At 43.5% G+C, this 6,157-nt stretch overlaps 1 non-coding gene across 1 annotated transcript; it reads left to right on the top strand.

Annotated features, from left to right (window-relative positions):
* The first annotated feature begins 5,806 nt into the window (after positions 1-5,806).
* Trnaa-agc (transfer RNA alanine (anticodon AGC)) lies at positions 5,807-5,879 on the top strand. The gene has a single exon. It is a non-coding gene; the product is annotated as a tRNA-Ala (tRNA).
* Positions 5,880-6,157: the final 278 nt, after the last annotated feature.

Raw genomic sequence — 6,157 nt, 5'->3', positions numbered from 1 at the left:
TTGAATTTGTGCGCGCAATGGCTTGATTCAATAACTTCACTGCTAATTAACTCAGAAACGGCATAGCGTAACGAATTTTATTCTTAGCAATTACTTCTCATCACAGTCTTCCTGCAACACCATTAGAAGCTCTTCAAACTGTTTCTGACCGCGAAGCATGAAGTCGCTTACTCGTCCTATTCCACTGACGAATTACTCTGTACAGATACTTAAAGCATAAAGGGTGCTTCGCAACTCCTGTTACAGGGTTCTAAGAACTTTAGAGGCGACTTTATCAAAATTTCATATCGTATGTTGCGAAACTTACTGTCTGGATATAGAAATACGTTTTCGGATAACTTTAAAATCTTTCGCTCCACGGTAAAATACGTAATTATAAAGCGCTACACTGCAAATACGGGAACGTTTCCCGGATCGCCTCAGTCCTACTGTAACATTGCTTGCGATAAACTGGCACTTTCGCAACTAGGATGGTCGACTGTGGTGCTCCACGGACGCGAATCAGGATTTGCATTTCGCGTGTATGAAAGAGTGCGTCGCGGATGTACCTTCTGCAACGAACATCCGAGTCGCTACGAGGAGCAGTCTTGTAGACACGCAAGTCAGAGCTCATTCCCTACACTAACAGCGTACTGCGAAGCGGAAGATTTGAAGGTGATCCGATGTTCATATATACTTTACATCCAAACGGAACATTTCCGCAGATGGATTTCTTATCAAAACTATGTACAAAGTCCCTTCTACTACCCTCAAAGCCGGTAATACGAAACAACTTGTTTATAATTAATACAATGATCGTCATAAAAAGAGCTGCATCCAGAAGAATCCAACCGATCCACTGGAAACTTGGTGGTTATGTTGCACGCCATCCGCTATGCCAATAATTACCTTTGCACTGTCGGACACGCACCCAGGGAGCGTGAGAGGTGCCATGACGTCGCCGATTGGTTGATTTAAGAGAGCCCCAAACGACCGTGCTGGCCAGCATCACGTGAATGTGCACAATTCTTAGGCGATACGTATGACAGCAGCCTGCACAACTAGACGGGTTCGAGAGACAGACACTACCTTTGTCCGTTGTTGATGGAAGTGGATACAGGAAGGCACGCATGCACTTGAGGGTTAGAACGTCTCACTTGCACGAAAAGACAGGACGACTGACAGATTGTCTGCCACGCGTGAACAGATCCAACGGTCATGACTGACGAGTTCCGCTTTTGTCTCAGGGACGACGACCGCCGGCTCTCTGTCTGGAGACGCAGTGCAGAGCGCCACAAAGAGCGGTTTGTGGTCTCACGTCACACGTCCGTCAGCTTGATTTCAAGGTGTGGGAAGCGATGTCATATGGTGCCCGTTCACCGTTAGTGTCCCTAATGGGCTCCATGACGGGCGCATGGCATCTGGGAGACGTCTTGCAAACAGTGGCTCTACCTATGGTGATCCCCAAGCACATGCCTTATTTCTACACGGCAATGCTCGTCCTAATACTGCTGCCACATCCCCCAGCGTACCTTGTAGCTGTGAATGCTCTGCCATGACCAGCCTCATCGTACCATCTCTCAATGAACGACAATATGTGGATACCATGGAGTTTGCCATCAGGACACCATCTAAATCCACCAACGTGCAGGAACTGTGCGCTCAGATGCAAGCAGCTTTGGATATAATATCACAGGACTACATCCGAGACCCGTAAAACTTCACACCGTGATGTCTGCACGCTTTTATTCATAACGACGTGGTCCCAACAACATAGTAACACATACGTCTTGTGGCCGTGTAATGTGATCAGTGGTAATAGACGTTGTAAACTGATTTTCTGTTTAGTGATGCTTGACTACAATTTCATAACATTTATCATATCCATCTTGTAACGTAGCAAGTTACGAGGTGCATTCAAGTTCTAAGGCCTCCGATTTTTTTTCTCCGGACTGGAAAGAGATAGAAACATGCACATTGTTTTAAAATGAGGCCGCGTTCATTGTCAATAAGTCACAGAGATGGGAGCACCGTACGGCAGATGGAATTTTACCGGCAGCGGCGAGAATGAGAACTGTTTTAAATACTTAAAATGGCGACGTTTTCCTTACTTTAACAGCGTGCAATCATTCGTTTTCTGAATTTGCGTGGTGTGAAACCAATTGAAATTCATCTACAGTTGAAGGAGACATGTAGTGATGGAGCTATGTATGTGTCGAAAGTGCGTTCGTGGGTGCGACAGTTTAATGAAGGCAGAACATCGTGTGACAACAAACCGAAACAACCTCAGGCTCGCACAAGCTGGTCTGACGACATGATCGAGAAAGTGGAGAGAATTGTTTTGGGGGATCGCCGAATGACTGTTGAACAGATCGCCTCCAGAGTTGGCATTTCTGTGGGTTCTGTGCACACAATCCTGCATGACGACCTGAAAATGCGAAAAGTGTCATCCAGGTGGGTGCCACGAATGCTGACGGACGACCACATGGCTGCCTGTGTGGCATGTTGCCAAGCAATGTTGACACGCAACGACAGCATGAATGGGACTTTCTTTTCGTCGGTTGTGACAATGGATGAGACGTGGATGCCATTTTTCAATCCAGAAAGAAAGTGCCAGTCAGCTCAATGGAAACACACAGATTCACCGCCACCAAAAAAATTTCGGGTAACCGCCAGTGCTGAAAAAATGATGGTGTCCATGTTATGGGACAGCGAGGGCGTAATCCTTACCCATTGCGTTCCAAAGGGCACTACGGTAACAGGTGCATCCTACGAAAATGTTTTGAAGAACAAATTCATTCCTGCACTGCCACAAAAACGTCCGGGAAGGGGTGCGCATGTGCTGTTTCACCAAGACAACGCACCCGCACATCGAGCTAACGTTACGCAACAGTTTCTTCGTGATAACAACTTTCAAGTGATTCCTCATGCTCCCTACTCACCTGACCTCGCTCCTAGTGACTTTTGGCTTTTTCCAACAATGAAAGACACTCTCCGTGGCCGCACATTCACCAGCCGTGATGCTATTGCCTCAGCGATTTCCCAGTGGTCAAAACAGACTCCTAAAGAAGCCTTCGCCGCTGCCATGGAATCATGGCGTCAGCGTTGTGAAAAATGTGTACGTCTGCAGGGCGATTACGTCGAGAAGTAACGCCAGTTTCATCGATTTCGGATGAGTAGTTAATTAGAAAAAAAATTGGAGGCCTTAGAACTTGAATGCACCTCGTATTACGAAATAACATTCGATGCAGTAAGACACGCAGCCGTGTAGCACGGTGGCTTCGGAATAGCTATGTTTTTTCTTCGCTCTGACTTAAGCGCAGCTGACGTTACTAGCCGTGACATTCAGTCGGTACGCAAATCCATACCCCCTACGAATCTAGATAAACCACAGTAATTATCATCCGATTTTGTTCAAACTTGGTACACAATCTTTTATTATTAAGTTAAGGATCCTGTCAATTTCAGATTTTTATGTATTACAGTAACGGAGATTGAGAAAATTACTTAAATGTCCTAAAACCGACACTTATGTTTCAAAACTCAGTTAGTAATAATAACCAAATGTCTTTCATATCATCTGTAGTCATAACAAAGCTCACAGTATATAAAATCACTTAATTGGAAATTTATTTTCAAAATTTTAATTACTCTACGTTATGTAATATAAAAAATCATTCACTAAAACTTAATGTCATTTTATGTAAAACCTTATAAAATTGAACGGTGGGAAAATTGTGTTGTAACCACGAGCTGATGACGTATGTCAATGTGTTTGCTTTTGTAAGAGAGCAGCTAGAATAAAAGTCTGAAGCGGAATAAGTTTCTACATTAATTTAAAGAATATTTTGCATTTCGCTCTATTTTATTAAACAATACATTAAAAATTGAAATTGTAATTACGTCAATGACTATCTGATTAGTGGTTGGCTAGCAAGGATGATCTGGAAGGATGGTTCTGATTGGTCATTCAGATCAATAGCCAATCAGAATTAGGCGATTCCCGCGCGCAGATAATTAAATAGGCAGAGAGGAGAGGAGCATCGAGAGAGTCGCTCGCTAACCTGTTCCCTAGTAACACCACGCTAGATGTCTCCGCGAAAATAATGTGTAAAATGAAGAGCTAGTGAGGTCATTTCAGATAGAACACGTCGTGACTAAAGCGGTTTAAGTTACGAACATTTTGTGGGAAGTGTGATGTTTCGGAAGTAATTAGTTGAAGTTTTATAAGCGTGTGATCTTTTGGGCATAGAGACAATTCCGCGTGGCATATTCTTTATGGAATACTTTGGCGAGCACTTCTGACATAGAAGACCACTGAAACGACCGATTGGTCAACTCGCTAATAATCGGGACCGATTTGCAGGAATTCTAGTTGCTTTCACGCTGCTGGATAAACAGTGAACTTGGAATGATAAAGCATTTGTATTATTAAATACGGACTTGATAGCCATTTCATGTGCTTCCTTTTGAATAAAAATACGTTAATAGAATTTCCAAATGCTTACTGCACTTAAACTGCATGCTTCTACCTCCCGAAATTTGTGAAAATGAACTTACAGGAACTGATTTTCAACTTGAGTTACGGCCTCTGTGTGGTAGGTATTCGTAGTTGTTTCATCAACGCTCCTTTACACTGTCTAGCGTGTATCTACTACTGCAGAGTGATGGGACGTAGGAAGGAAGAAATATAGAGGTAGGTGACCTTTTCGATGAAAGTGACAGAGAGTAAAGGAGACAAAAAGAACCACCGAACGACCCTGCCCCGCCGCAACCTGAGTGCATGATACATTTACACTTTTTGTGTCAGTTTTGTTATTACCTCCTAAACAAAAATATGATTAAGGTTTTCCAGTTATTCTACAACCACGAGGATCATTTCACTTAAGTCTGTGTAAGGAACATTACGCTACTGCTTTTTATTTTTTTATTTTGTTAGTTTGTAAGTCGCCACTCGATACTATTTTTTGAGTTATTTGCTGCAGTCTGATTGGCTGGAAAATTAGGCGTCGGAAATTCATATGTAGCCACTTTTGGAGTGTGAACTCACTCCCAAGGTACATGTGCCAATAACTAAATTCTGACCATGCGCTTACGACACTTGCACTATCTACTCTACCACACCGTTCTATGACTCATTCCGTTCCAAAAATTCTAATAATAACTAGGAGGTGAACATTTTTGTACGATACAATTTACTTCATTTTAAATTAAAAAATTACGTCCCTATTTCGTCTGATCGCACACTGTAATTGCTGCCACTCATCTATCACGTTACCATGGCCGATTTATTACTGTACGATCGTTATTTAATCACATAATAACTCCCCCGACACGATATTAATCCTTTGCTTCAAAATTGTTCCTTTGACCACGATCGCTTCTCTCACTCATGTACGCGTCCTGCTAGCGTGATGGCTCTGGCGCGACTGACTCAGTCCTTCGCGCCAAACCATCTCTAGGCACCAATCTGCCCTCCTAGAACTATGGGGCTGCGCTGTAGCAAAGTAGCTTAAGATTAGATTCCGTCAGTCTAGTACAGTACCGAAATCTGTACCCTTACAAGTTGTAGTCCGTATTCTCCTTTTATGACACGATCCACATACTTGAAGACATCGTCATTACTGATGTGTGGGACAGAAAGCATTGTGGACCTGACGTAATCTACAGAGCGACGTGAGTGGACGGCTTCTGCTGCTGTCCAGTCCTGCGTTCTGCCTTCCAGTTGCTCCACCACCCCACCGACACGGCCAACTGGCTCCACACGCAACGGAGAAAGTGTGGCACGTAGCAGTTCGGCTTAATGTGAGGTCGTTGTCCTATATCTGGGGGCGTAGCTCAGATGGTAGAGCGCTCGCTTAGCATGTGAGAGGTACCGGGATCGATACCCGGCGCCTCCAGCTTATATTTTTGTGAACACTTGCTTCTGTGCATTACAAAACTTATGACTTTAGTAAGTCAATCGCACTTCAGGACCAGTTTGTAAGAACGTGTGTTCTCTGCTTGAAATACAGGTGACCGATCACGAATAAAGACCAATCAAAGGGTAATCTAAAATAGCGATGGTTCTCTTGGGGATTTCTTAAACAGATAAAAGTCTATTTTTTATGATTAGGAGCTGAGTAATATTGTATGTGATGATGTTTTTCGGGAGACTGTTTTGCAAGAATGTAGGATA

Source organism: Schistocerca serialis, chromosome 1 (genome assembly GCF_023864345.2).
Source record: "Schistocerca serialis cubense isolate TAMUIC-IGC-003099 chromosome 1, iqSchSeri2.2, whole genome shotgun sequence".
Taxonomy (NCBI): Eukaryota; Metazoa; Arthropoda; class Insecta; order Orthoptera; family Acrididae; genus Schistocerca; species Schistocerca serialis.
Note: the sequence above shows the minus strand (reverse complement) of the source record. Positions and strands in the feature narration are given on the sequence as shown.